Source organism: Hylaeus volcanicus, chromosome 7, assembly GCF_026283585.1.
Source record: "Hylaeus volcanicus isolate JK05 chromosome 7, UHH_iyHylVolc1.0_haploid, whole genome shotgun sequence".
NCBI classification, from domain to species: domain Eukaryota; kingdom Metazoa; phylum Arthropoda; class Insecta; order Hymenoptera; family Colletidae; genus Hylaeus; species Hylaeus volcanicus.
This window is the reverse complement of record NC_071982.1, coordinates 17,995,409-18,009,975: the sequence shown is the minus strand read 5'-3', so window position 1 is coordinate 18,009,975 and position 14,567 is coordinate 17,995,409. Positions and strand designations below refer to the sequence as shown.

The 14,567-nt window shown below is 45.8% G+C and overlaps 1 protein-coding gene and 1 long non-coding RNA gene across 7 annotated transcripts in view; one reads left to right on the top strand and one right to left on the bottom strand.

The window, feature by feature from the left end:
- LOC128879880 (uncharacterized) overlaps window positions 1–13,374 on the top strand; it is a 73,403-nt gene extending 60,029 nt beyond the window's left edge. For both annotated transcript variants that reach the window (XR_008457713.1, XR_008457714.1), the window contains exons 3-5: window positions 12,605–12,708; window positions 12,869–13,031; window positions 13,240–13,374. This is a non-coding gene — a long non-coding RNA (uncharacterized LOC128879880). The remainder of the gene's footprint in view (window positions 1–12,604; window positions 12,709–12,868; window positions 13,032–13,239) is intronic.
- LOC128879873 (nephrin-like) overlaps window positions 1–14,567 on the bottom strand; it is a 347,536-nt gene that overhangs the window by 227,758 nt on the left and 105,211 nt on the right. The window lies entirely within an intron of this gene.

Below are 14,567 nucleotides of genomic sequence, written 5' to 3'. Positions count from 1 at the left end.
AATGTCTAAATCCTTTATCCTTGCAGTGGTGTCGACGCTTCAATAAAGCTATAAGAATCTATAATCGAGTCTAATAATATAAAAAAAGACACGTTTTCAAAGTCAGACTATTTAACGTAATGCAATTCCTGTTGCACATTTTGCAACGAGATGGCACAGAGTGCAAAGAATTAAATTAACTATCTTAGTATCATCTACGTATTCTCGCACCTTTATGCCATTGCTTCTTCTCGTTTCCCAAGCGAGAAACAGATCCAGAGGAGACGAAAGTTGGTCGATTTAAAGCGCGCGATGAAAAAAAGTCGATTCCAGGAGACAGCTCCCCAGTATTTTGTTCTCGACGCGACGCTCGCGTAACTTCCAAGCGGAATCAATGGCGAAATAAACGTGGACGTCGACCGACAGCGTGAAATTGAATTAATTCTGAATTAAGAAATGGCGCGCGGGGTAGGGTAGGAGCAAAAGAACCGAAGGCAGGAAGAATTCCAAACGGGAGACGAGCGTGAGCGAACGAATAGACTCCTTCCCGCGAATGTTCTTCGGAAAACTTTAAATAACGTTTGTAAACTCGGGTCAAAGTAATTCGTGTTAAGAAGGGAGGAATCGGAATTCGTGGTGAGTGGCGAATGGAGTTTCCAACTCGGTAATAATATCGCGTTTTCGCGGCCGATTATACAGTGACGCAAAGACAATCGACGGATACGGTCGTACGCGTGCCTTTCACTGTGTACATCGTCACGGAAATTGTCGTTCGCAGATCAGTGTCCTCTTTCGAAAACATCTGAGCAATATTTACTCGTTTCCCAACGATTTTCTAAAAATTTTATCTTTCAAATGGCTTCCTTGCTAAGTCCCTCGATTAATAATCCCGTAATATTGCCTAATGATTTACAGAGTAGCCTTTAATTTCAGTCGTAAAGAGCACTTAAAGGAAAATCTCTTTTCAAACATATTTTGATTATGCCTGTTGGTTTTGCGATATTTATTGCCTAGCCGGTAAACAAATACGTCAATTGCAGGTCCCCGTTACAAAACCTACCCCTGTTACTGTCAGCCTCAGTCTCCTTTGCTTCAAACGGCCAGCTTATGAATACAGCTACGTTCCCCGTTAATTAACTGATTGCTCCAGTTAAATTGCGTTTTAATTGAAAAAGCCTGAAAAGTTTCACGATGCAATTTTCCGTCTCGCAGTCGATCGGCCCCTTTACACTTGGACGGGCTAGGGTTCGCGCTCGAACGAAAGCAATTACTCGATCTCCGATTAGTGGACGTTCGTACGCCGGTCGACGACATATTGATATTTGCTTGTTGCACGCGTCAATACTGTCACTTAACAAGCAAATACTGAAGCTGAGGCGAGCTAGATAGGGAACCGAATCTACCATCGATGGACCACCGTTACCAGCTAAAACTCGCGCCCTCGCCCCGACAATGGCGACCCGTGCTCGTGCGAATTCTATCCGTGGAATGTTTGATCGTTTCCCAGCGATAACAAGGTCCACACGCTTTAACGGATCGACTATTTGCAATTTCGAGCGCTGCAAAATTATTAGCGAGTTTGCTGGATAAATAGCGCGGGCCTTTCCCCTGGCAGAGAACTATGCATTTCGATAATTCCACGATAATAACAGGATAGGCAATACGACGAATTAAATCAACAGCGTTGTCTTGAAATCAATCAACAACCACTATTTATCTTTTTAGAACACGAATGGTATAACACGTTCGAATCAATTTTTCGTGGTTTTCAATTTTATTTCCAGTACATTTACTTTCTTCACCGCGCTTGATCCGCTGCTTTCAAAATCAACAAAGTGGCCCTATTATCTCCAAATTTCCCAAACACGGAGTCTAATCTTCCCTCTTCAAAATTCCGTTTTGGGGAGTATTTCCCCCCCTGCTGAAAACCGCGCGATTGAAAACAAAGTGATCCGTAACTGGCGCCAAAAAGCTATTTCGCGATCGATTTCACTCGAATCCAGAACAAAGACCGTTTCCGTGCGCGAGGCTATCGAGGCCATCATCCACGTGTCGGGGATCGAAGTAGCTTTCTCTCTCGTCGGCGTGCTTTTTGCGGGCGAAATACGTCGAACGCGGATCGACCGCGGCGATCTTGGTTTCGTTGAACGCTTCGATGTGGATATCGCATTGGCGTGATCCAACAGTCGATGTCACCCACTTTTTGGCACCGCGGGCACACAAGCCAACGGGTCCAGCTGCCGCGAGCGCCGAGCGTCGACGGAAGTCGCAGCCAGGCGGACGCACGCGGCGCGATTTATTCCACGCCAACGGAACACGGGAATAACCATGGGAACTTGAACCCTTGGAACGCTAATAGCTTTCGCAGCAATCGATGAAAGAGCCCGAAATTCTTTACATCGGTTCGATCAATCGATGGACAGTCGAGAAGCTGGGACTGTAAGTTGTAATTTGTCTAAAAATTTGGAGTTTCGTGAATTTTAAAGTAGTCCGAGTGTGATCTCGTTTTCATCCTGAGTACCTCGCGAATTCATTGGCAATACTGTCATCGCGATATCAAAGTAAAATATTGTTCATAGTTAGTAATGAAATACAGTTTCTGACGAAGGTCTAAATCTGTTGAAAGTAACGCCAAGAACAGTTCGAGATTATTTTTTTTTGTATGGTTGACGAGTATTGGCATTGGTTATGACCCGTCAGGCGCGATTAATTAGGCATGAACGTCGAACCGAGTCGGTTCCCAAAGTTAGTCGGCTGCGAGGGAAACGCGGCGGATGATGTTCCGTGCGGATGACATTGTAGCTCGCTTGAAAACGACAACGTTCGATCGGGCGGTTGAAGCGTTCCGTCCGGCGCTTGTGCTAATTAAAACCACGAATAATTGACCGTCCGCCGCTTTCCAATAATTAATTCTATCGCCGGTGATAACGTCACGACTCATTCCGCGTAAGCATAACGCGTGCCAACGGACAGTCCTGTTTTCCCGACGGCTGCACGCAGTGACGGATCGAGAATCACCTGGATTTCATTTTGAATTTCAAATCGAAACAATGGAACATCCATTATATTAAATCCATAGATAATTAACTTCATAGAAAAGATGAGACAATAGCATATTTTCTCTCGTTACTTGCATGCATACACAGTAATTAAACATAAAGAAAGTCAACAGATATCAATTTGCATCAAAGTGTCCTTCTTCCCTACTTCTGGAGGACAGTTAAATTAAAAGATTCATAACCGCGGAACTCCTAGGGACGCTCGTACGCGGTGCATGGTTTATTAGTTACCAGGGTAGGTTCGCCCCTGGCTACGCGGCGCACACACATGCGTCCACGTCCGCTTTATCCGCAGCCTCGATATTCCTGACACGACGTGACATTGTACGCCGTTTGTACCGCGCGATTTCCCTACGTATCGACTCGGCTCGCGCTTGTTATTTCCATAAACTAATACGAGCGTTTAACGGTCTGTCAGACGGCGTCGGGCAGCTGTACGGAAAATTGCCTGGCTGGGGGTATCTATCGAGCGGCGTCGCGAATTTGCACGCAAAAGTAGCCCCCGACCGAGAATTTCTTCCATGAGCGAAATTTTCGTTTCGCGGGGAAATGCGGCTATTGGGCGCGCTGAAAGGAATAAAAGAAGGATTTGCACACCCAATTTTCTTGTACCGTCTGCAACGTTAATTCGTTTCCCTCTCTAACGGAAAATCACCAGCTGCACACCCTTGGCGATCCTACCCTTGGAATGGGCGCTAGAGACTTTGCAAATGCAGGAGGATCGAATCGATACTTTAGTATTATTCGCATAAATAGTAGAGGAGCGGGAAAATCGGGGTGTATGTATTTATTCCTTTCTGTTCTAACCAGAGAAATATTAATACCGTAAATATTCTGTATATGAGCCGTTTATTGCACAAATCGATTAACCTTCACGAAACAAAAAGTTGAGAAATGCGATGAAATAACGTACATTGCTTTTTTAAAATTCCCTTTATAATATAAATTCAAATAAATATCGTAGAATGCATAAATACAGATGTAGCTTTCGTGCAACGGTGTATAAACTTAATAAGATAGAATAGCCAAAAAGTAATCGTCAGTAATGTGACAATTTGTATGTGACTGGTGGAGTTATCGATTCGTGCAGTGAACGGCTCGTATATCACTTCTCTTTCTTCAAAATTATGACTGAAACATCTCTCCTTTGGAAAAAAAGTCTCTCAAGATTGCAACATGATTTAATTCAAACAAAATTCTTGACGTTCAGTGCGGGAAATGATCGATTCGCGCGCGACGTAGGCGAAAAGCACGCGCGTGTTCCCTGCTGGCGCAGGATGCACGTGCTCGCATCTGCCGCGTTGCGACGCCAGCGATACGGAAACGAACTTGCTGGCGCTCGCTTCCGAGAGAGAAGGGACAGCCAGACAGCGAGCACTGCGCGATAGAGTGGCAAATACAGTGCGAAATAGAGCGACGAGTGAGAGAGTCGCTCGGTGAAAGGGAACGCGAACGAAAGAGACGAGCTGCACGCGCGTACATTGGCAGATGCGGACGGAAATAGAGCCGCGGAAAGCTGAAATCGAGCGACAGTGGTGCAGCTAGGGACGGGCGTAGCTATTAGACGGGCAGAAATCTCGAGTGACATAGTAATACGGACCTTAGTGCCATTTTCAGAAAGAATAAGAAATAAAATCGAGTTAGAATAGGAAAGATGGCGAATGTAAAATAACCAGATGGATAAAGTAATATATGGAGAACCCTATACCACAGTATTATCAGGTGCCTTGGATCGATAGCACACGGGTTGTTATTTGAAAAACGCGAACGTATTCGCGGTACCAAGGAACAATTAATTTTATCCACGATGATACGAAGCGTACATAAAATCTCGGCAATGTAGATGCAGAAAGGAGCACGCGAATCAGTCGAGTCAATACCAGTTCTGTTTATTCCGGACGAAATAATTCCCCCTCGAACGAGTTATGATCAGTGTTCGCCGGGAGTAGTTGGAGATGCTCATAATTATTTATGACAACGCAGTGTACACACCTCGGGGAGCAAAAGTGCATTCGCGATACTCGTAAATTGAATTCTTAACAAGGTGGGGATTCGAAGGAGAGGGGTTGGGCCGGGAATACTCGCCTTCCGGTGAAACCGGAACGGGAAAGAGTAAGTAAATCGTGGTGGCGGGAATTGAGAAGACTGGTGAGCTAACTCGCGGAATTCAGGTAAACACCGGTCTGGTTTTTGGGCCGAGACGCTCCAACGTTAACGTTCCGTCGTCGACGTCGACCGGTATTTACGCGCTTCTAATTGAGTCACGTAGAAAGCCTCTCGCGGTTATAATTTTATTCCAGACTCGATATTATCGGGGTCCTTGGCAGGCGGGAAAAGCGTCGGGAAGTACTGAACCGTCGATGCAATTGTAGGTCGAATCGTTGTAATTAAAAGTAAATACAGTCGTTGCGCGTTCACGGGAGGAGGGGTGGGGAGAGTTAGGTTGAAATGTGGATAATAATTGCGAAACCGAAGATCCAAGGCATGCTACTGTTTTCACGCTGACATGGGCGATAGAAAATAAGATATGTATCTACTGTGCGTGGCGTGTAAGACCAATTATAAACGGTGGTTTGAGGGAAAAAGAATACATTTAGGTAAACATGGTGTAGAAATTGAATAGCATCCAAGAGGGGTTTAGGATTTCACTTATAAATAAAACACAAACGTCATGGAACATATCTGATTGGAATCTACATGGAATTAAATATTAATTAATGGCAAAAGTATTGTACATGGTGTTAAATTAAAGTACCGTGCAAAAATACTGCATGTTGCGCGAGATCGTTCAGTAGCGTCGTCATTTTTACACGACGATTAAGACCGACGGTCGTTACCGGCGACGAACGAGTCTCTCACCGCGACGTAACCTCCTTACGCCCAGGAGAGCTAATCTCAAAAATGGATTCCCGTATTTTCATTCGAAGATGAACAAAGGCTCGTTCCACCCCACGTACCGAATCTCGTTACGAATCCAGCGACGGCGTGTCCGTAAAAATTAGCAGACGTCCCCGAGAATAAAAGTGCGAAAGAAGTGGGCGGACGCCTGCATAATTTCACAAAGTTCTTTGGACCGTGGAGCGCGCAGTTTCGCGAACGCGAACGGTCACGCGGATTCGACGGGGATCTTGCCTCCGAGACTGCTCGCGAAAAGAGAGAAAAAAAGATGTTTTAAGATGCCCCTGCGAGGCGTAATTGCGCCTAACGTAAAGTCCGCTTGGGGGAGACAAAATAGTTAATTTCATTTTCTCATTGAATCAGCAGGGGAGAGCCTCGAGGGGCCGACACGGGAGGGGTGGAGGGGGGCCACTTTGCGATTAAATGGAAAGTACTTTCGCACAGGAAAGCGATCTTTCACGCTTTCCACGTTTCCAGAGGCAGTCGGCGAGGCTCTTTTCGTTCCACGTCGGACCATACCGGCTCGTCATAATCTGCCTCGGTGACGAGCTGTAACGGGCAGCCTTTATTTCCGGCTCGTTCGTTCCGGTGTCTTTCTCGTTACCTCAGCGCCGCCGCAATGTTACGTTACGGCCAAACGACCCACCGCCTATACCAGGGTTTCTCATACTTCCCTAGGACACTTTGGGGTGGAACTTCGATTCTTTTTTTTTTTTTTCAAGGCAAGATTGGCTATTCGATGGAAATAACTCTACTTTCGAAACTACCCCTACGCGAAGAAGATACCCACGAAATCTCTCCTTGCTTCTCCCAAAGGTAAAATGAGAATTGATGAACGCCACGATCGTGTAACCTAAATTTAATAACACGCACGATGCCGGGTAAATTGAGTAGGGGATGTTACACGTAATTTAATGGGGAATTAATAGTCTGAGGTCCGGCAGCATATTCAGTCCGTTCCCCGGAGTAGGTCATGAGAAACGCTGGCCTATTGTATCACGAGCGCGGCAGAGACGCTCCGTTTATCGAGCCAGCTTCGGTCATTAACAACGGCGTCGTGGAACGCCGCTCGTTCCCTTTGAATATTTATATACTATTAACGCGCACCGCCGTTCTATTCGTCATTCCTTATCGCGGTCTCCTTCTGCTGGCCGACGTTGTGTTTCGGCGCGGTCCTGTTCGATCTACCCGACGAAAAAGGCGAAACGTCGAAACCTGGCCAAGACGAATCGCTGATTACGGTATGCAAATGGACTCCGAGGTGGGAGATCAGTTTCGAGTTAAGGGGGTTCGCTGGCATGAGTAAGGAGAATGTGGACAGTGTTGAGTAATTATCTTTCGGCGACTGGTAGCACCAGGGCTGACCACAGAGCCTGAAAGCGAGTCGCAGTTCCTTGACTAATGTGGATGAGCAAATGGTAGCAGCGGGTGGCAGTGGGTGGTAGCATACATTTATACAGGATCAGATGGGAGAGTTATTAGCGCAGGTGTAGCACGTAGCGTGTTACTGTAGCATGGGTGTATTATATTTTTTAATTGGTAAATTTAGGATACAAAATTAAAAAGTGTCTGACAAATTATGAATGCCCTATTAGGATTTTTTTTTTATTTCTTCGATACTAATTTTAGTTCAAGTTAACCCCAAAAATTAAATTACAAATTACACAAATATATAAAGTACAAATATATAAAAATATTATATTAATATATAAAGATATCCGGAGCAGTTAATGACGCTTGTCAGAGTCGCGATTAATACGTGAGCGCATGGTAATGGGTCGACGGTTCGGCGAGTCATCGATTTCGGGGCTAGGTGGTAAACGGTTCTAGGATGTTGGTGTTATTAGAAGGGGTTGGATAACCTCGTAGGGTGGGCACGGGGCAAAACCGTTCGAATCGTGCATCGGTTAAGCCGAGAATGATTGCCTCTAATTTCTCTCGGCCGTGGCGCAAGAAACTTCCTAATGCTTTCAACATGTTCGCTGCTAGTTGGTATCAGAGCGCGGGGCTCGCGGTGGTCGGTTTTTGCGAGACCGCGTGGGTGGCGTGGGAGCCGGTTGCTTGCGCCGAATCTCCTACGACACGAAAACAGAACGGTCAAGTCTCGCTTCCCCGATTAAAGCAGGCGAGCTTCATTACTGGCGAGTTCGATGCGCGTGAACGGTGCCGCGACCGCGCCAGATGTTCCATTCGGGCGTCCATTGCTCGCCTGTTCGTCGAGAAGTTATCGAAATTAACAACTTCAACTCGCGTGCGCGTTTTCATTCCTCTGGGAGTCCCGGAGTACCCTTGTTCCGCTATAAAACTACTTTGTACCCTTGTATACTTTTTCCTGTGGGAAGAAATCATTGGATCGATATGAATATTGACTCAAACTGTAGGTATTTCAATATACCTGCATAGAAATTATGATTATACCAAACCTAGTTGCATGAAGCAATAGAAAATAGCACGGAAGTCGATTCCTCACGAAGGACCCAGTCCTCCGTCGTCTCGAATACCAATGTCAGGATTCATTCTTTCGGAAGTTATCCCGCGATAAAGTTTCCCTGCTTAAAGTTGTGTTTCGCAACCCGACACGCGCGTACGCGAACTCTATCGGCGCTCACGACTTCTCCCGAGCAGGAGTGCGGGACAGCCAGCTCATCCGCGCGAAATATTTACATAAAATATCAATGATAAAATCAACTCGCTCAAAGCGACGGATGCAAATACGGAAGAAGGCAATTTCGCGAGATAATCGCAACGGTTCCACCCTGCTTTCCAAGTTATTCGAGTTTAAAGATCCTCGACGTCGCGACGAATAAAAGTGTCGCTCGTCGGTTCGACGTGCAACCGTGCGAGGGTTGCAGGTAATCGTGCGCACGCTCGACGCGTTAATAAACGTCGGCGTTTCGCGTGCATGGGAACGCCAGGTGAAATTAAATGCGAAAGAATGCAATTTCGCGACGCGAAACGCGGCCCTGCGAGATGCTTCTTCATCGGGGGCTCCTCGTCGTTACGCGATATATTGGAGGGTTACCTCGACGACTTCAAAAAATTTGGAATTCTTTTCTCGTGAGGGGGTGGTTTGCATCTTCGCGGATGGGGTGAGTTACAACGAGATGGCCTGGCATAAGAGTCACGAGTCATTGAGGTCTGAGATTTCCTAAGAAAGGACTACACTTTATACAGTGTCCAAAAAAGGGTACTTCCATTTTTATAAAATTTAGACAAATGTCTTCAATAAACATAAAAGGTACGAATACTTATGGAACTGACTATATAAATGAACACGTCCTGATCACTAGGGAAAGGAAAACTCATCCCACCATGTGGCTGAACTCATCTCCTGCATTTTCCACGAATTTGATCGAAAGTATATACTTACAGGACATGTACCTTACGTGTATCTTACATGTATGGCGTGGTCAGAAAAAATTGGCGATGATCAGCGCTATCTGAGCCAAGAGGTACCCCTTTAAGCACAGTTGGTTATCGCGTAGGAAGCCAGGGAAGGACGGGGGAGGTCGCCCAAAGGGTCGAGAGGGCCGAGGAAATGGGACACCGGTGCGAAGGGTTGGAGACCGACTATGGATACGGCCTGCGGGACGTGAGAGGGGCGCAGGAGGGAAACCAGCCGGGTACCGGTGCGACAAACTTCGAACAAGTCGAGCAATCTGGAATCGAATGGAGTTTCGGGAGACTTAGCCGAGTGAAAAATTGCAGGAGCAACTTTCGCGATGCTCTCAGACCCATTAAGCGGCTCAACAAGTACGATTCCAGTAACCGTTTTGCCCGTGGACTTTGAATGGAACCAGGAAGCGTGAGAGCGAGGCTGCGCGTCGCTTAGAGAGGGATAGAGAGGCCTGGGGGACGGGGGTAGCGCGCACAGAAGGGAAAATTGTTTGCTGGAATCGCGTAGCGGGACTCGCCGAGGAGAGGGAGAGGGCCCTGGCAGAAAACACGAACCAGGAAACACGCCGGTAAAGGAGCCAAATGCAACGACATCGTCCGTGCCTTTTAACTGGATCTCCGCTCGCTTCGAAACTCGTACTCGGTACTTCCTTTGAGGGACTGGTTTAATGGAATGCGGACGGGGCGACCCCCTTTTCTGCTTAATCTGCGTATCGACGACCCCCGCCCCCGAACGACACCCGACGAGGGCTAATTACTTTTTTACGGTGACTCTCTTTCACTCCGTACGAGGAGTGCCTGTGAAGCATGTGGAACTCGTTTCTTTTGTGAGAATCGATTTGCATTTTGCTGCCGTATCGGGGATTCACAATCATCGCATAGTTGCAATTGTTGGAACACGGAAAAACTTGGTTGAAGGGAATCTCGATGTTATCGGGTCGCAATTTTAAATACAGTCAGTTCAATAAATATTCGTACCGTTTATATCCGTTGAAGAAATTTGTCTAAATTAAACGACAGGTTTTACGTTTCCAAATAAATGTTTCGTTACAAGTACGTACACAAATAAAGTGTACACGTATGTATGTTACAATGAAATATTTATTTGGAAACAATAAATCTGTTATTTAATTTAGACAAATTTCTTTAATAGACATAGGGGGTGCGAATATTTCTGAGGCTGACTGTAGTTGCGCGCCCCGTTGCTACAGTCATCCCGATACAGTTTTTCCCCTTCCGCGATGTCCCTCGTCAGTTATCCGAGGCAATGTCACGGAAACCTTCGAGGCAGAAGTACGGATTTCTTTTCATCCGGCTGAGCTGCGACAAAAACGAAATAAACCGTCCACTAATTTATAACTCGTCCGCGTTGGGCTTAGCGGTGCGCGCGGACGTAAATAGGATTTATTTAACCCCGCGATGTCGGTGTTCGCCGGAGAGCAGCGCAACGAAAGGGTGCTGCGGAATAAGCTTGAAAAGGGCGAAGGCAAGGATGCAGAAGGAAGACGACGGGGGCTCTGGAGAAAGAGCCGTCGTCTGAATGGATCAAAGAGTGAATGAAGACCCGGGGCAGAGGAAGCGACTCCCTATGAAGCGGAAACGTTCTAATTACAAGGATGCACGGTCCGCGTTCCGCCGTTAAACATTTTTCCACGAGATTGTTCGACCCACGAGTCGAACGAGTCCAGCTAACGGGTGGCCAAGGTTTAAACGAGGCTAGACAGGAAAAGGGGGACAGACCAGGGAAGAAGGTCGCGAACAGTAGCCGACGGCTGGAGTTTTAATCAGAGAGCTATTTGAAAAGGATGACGAAGAACCTTTTGTGTCCGAGGAAGACGCTTATTCGTCAAACTCGGACGAAAGGAGCGTCGAGTCGTTTGTAATTTTTTTTACGTTGACCTCGTCCGATACGGCCCTAGTAGTCTAATTCGGTTTGACTCGCCCTTCGCCCGCGATGGACCGCCCTTTTTCCCTTGGCTTTCTTCGGGGAAAAACTTTCGAGAGGTCTACTTTGCGGGGACGTGCCAGAAAGCTCTCGCATTATTTCGTTTCTTGTGGAAGAAAGCCGAGCACTCGGGCCTCTTCGCTACTCCAACTTCAACCTCGTCGAGTTTCTCTACTTCGACGAGTGGCCCGTTTGAACCGGCGCCTTTCGTATACGCGGTCTTTACGATGTGTGTTTCGAATCAGTCTTCGGGAGCAGGGGCGAAATGGACTCGATTTAGTCTGCGAACCACGTGTACACGAGAATACACGTCGATAAGTCTACTGTCTAACTTCGTCTTCCGTCAGTTTTAAAGGTAAGGGAGGTCTACTACGCATTAAGATGCTGTCAGATTTATGAATCTACCAAAAATATATTTTTACGCTAGTGTCGCGGCCTGCATAATCTTCAGATCGGCCACAATATAATAAAAGTATTTCCCACCGTTCTTCGAGCCTTCCCATTTCTTCCAACGCTCTTGTCCCTCTTTGAAGGCCTCAATCGCGCGTCCTGGAGTACTTTCCCCAGTTTCATGCTCTAATTGGCTCGTTTCCGAATTCCCTTTTCCCCCCTTACCCTCTCGAGCGAGTATTACCGCGAAGCCGAGAAATTTCGTAATAAAAGCCAGCCTCGGGTAGAGGGCGTACAGTCCAAGGTGGCGTAAATTTTCGACAGCTTTAAAAAGGAAAATATGCGGGGGCTGAAAGCAGACCTAGCCAAGTAAGCACAAAGTGCGCGCCGCGCTTTTCAGTCGTCAACACTTTCGTGTTTCGCCGCGGCGACGGCGGATCTGCGAATGGTAGAGAAACAACGTGCTTTGACCGGTCGTGGTCCAAGTTCTCCTCGTAACAACGCCGTACAGGGTGTCCGTTCTTGCTTTGTGAAAAGAGTAGGAAAGACTTAGGCTAGCCGGAAACGCTCGCGACGAACGATATTCTCGTAGCTCGTAAAGCCTCGCGTATCATGTTGGAGATGCCTCTGGATGGAGGTTGCATCGATTAAGCGTGGCTTAATGGCTCTTAAATCGCACTTGGGACTAAATTGTACTTCCGTTGTACGTATGTGGCATTCAGCGGGAATTGCAACTCTGCTGACTCTCTTTCTTTGAAAATTTTTTTTGCGACAAAAGTGTGAGCTTGAATCGTTTCAGATTTTAATGCGAGATAGCGTACCATCTTCCCTAAATTTTCATATTTTTTAATGTCGAACATATTATTTATAACCGACTTGTAAAATAAAAGACACGCACATTTTTCATCATACCTTCATATTATTAATTGATTTGCAGGATTTTCTCGAGAAACCGGACCCACAATTTGATTTCTGTGTCGAGCCCTTCATATCCGAATCGTCCTGCGCTGTTTAATCCGCATTAAGAGGAATGTGGAGCACGTAAGTTCTCTACTTTGATCATTAAAGCGCTTTTAATTCGCCAGTATGCGGCGCAGCTACGTTTCGAATTTCATGCTCGCGTTTAATCGCGCTTCAACCCCCCTTTCTCCCCACACATTGATCGAACTAGCTTCATCGAGTTTCTCCCTTTGCTTCGTAGGTCGCAACATTCGGCTCCGATTGTTCGATTACCTGTCTGCTTCGACCCTTTAATCGCTGTGCTGCGCTTACCTTGATGATTAACATGCTTTTGATCAGAATACTTAAGCTGACTTCGTTAACATCGGATTCATTCTCCTTGGCACAGCGACGAGGAGATGAAGGTATACATATAAATGAATCAAAACAATGATCATTTCTGTTTTTGTAATTTATTGAAGCATTAAGTACAATATGTAGTTCTACAACAATAATTCAAATCACAGTATATAAATCAGTATAAGTCACACAGATTTCACGGTGTCCTATCCTATATTTATTCTATTGTACATATCGCTCTATTCTACTAACATACAAATCTTTTTTTTCCAGATTGCAGTATTAACAACTCTTGGCGGGCCATTTACTGCATTTGCACCGCAACGTATCCGCGCAGAAGGACGTCAAATGTTAAAATAGAATAAAATAGACACGACGATAGGGTGTTCAGACACGCGAAACATTAGGGCTTGCACGTCGCAGAGTAAATATTGCTATTGGAAGCAGCGAACTGCGGGCTTACAGGCATACGGTGGATCCTCGAGCGCGGCATCGAAATCACTCGTGTAAGCCCGATAAGGACGACAAAGATAATATTTTCGCAGAACAAGTTTGCGCCTGGTTCTCGAATCGTGAACTTGGCTGCTACATATTTGTCGCCGTTTACCAGCGCAGTCATTCTAGGCTTAGTGTTGGAATTTATGTTGGGGATACGCGATCAGAAATCGTCCCCATCACTGGCTGTGTTTCTTCAGCGTGAGCCAACTCCAGCGATTGGCACCAGAGGGATTAACATAAATTGGACGAAATCCTCAGTCTTATAAGTATAAATGTATTCATGATATACATACGTGTATGTTAATTATGTAGCAATAAATAACGGATACAGTAGGTGTATTTAGTAAGACACAGTAAGTTTCGCAACGCCAGAAGTCGGACCCAAGTAATAATTGCACTAATTAAGCCGCTTTGTCCGCATCTGACGGCGACAAATGCACACCCTGAATAATTCAGTGTATTTCGAACGCCCGACACTTCGCGTGGGTGGTTACCACACGTACAACGTTTAATGAGTTTGTAATCCCTGACACAAGGAGCTCGCCGAGTGGCAAAAGCTTAAGTGTCATTGTCGTTGCTCGAACGCAATCCCTCGAAGAGATCGATACCATAGTTGGCGGCTCGACGACAATGCAATTAATTCAATCCATTCGATTTCAATACGTGTAAGAGGGCAGATAAGACAAGGTAAAGCGTTCAAGACAAATCAATCGCTCAACTTTTTTCCTATAATTTTCCTACTAATTCCTCATAATTTCCCATGATATTCCCTATAATTTCCCCTCGTTTCTGTGATATTTCCCTATAATTTGGGAATAATTAATATCTGTGACATTCCCTGGTTTAAAAATGTTGGAAATGGAGGAAAATTAAAGGGAAATGTGCAAGGAAATGAAGGGAATTTAAGGGGAAAAGTACCAGGAAATGGAGGGAAATTAAAGGGAAAGGTGCAAGGAAATGAAGGGAAATTGTAGGAAATAAGTCGGTAAGAACATATTATGACAAAAATGTTTTATATACGATAGCTTCTGTTTATTCCAATTTCGTTCTGGATTGTGTAAAGAACATTACAGTAACCACGTTAGAATTCTTGAACTTTAGCA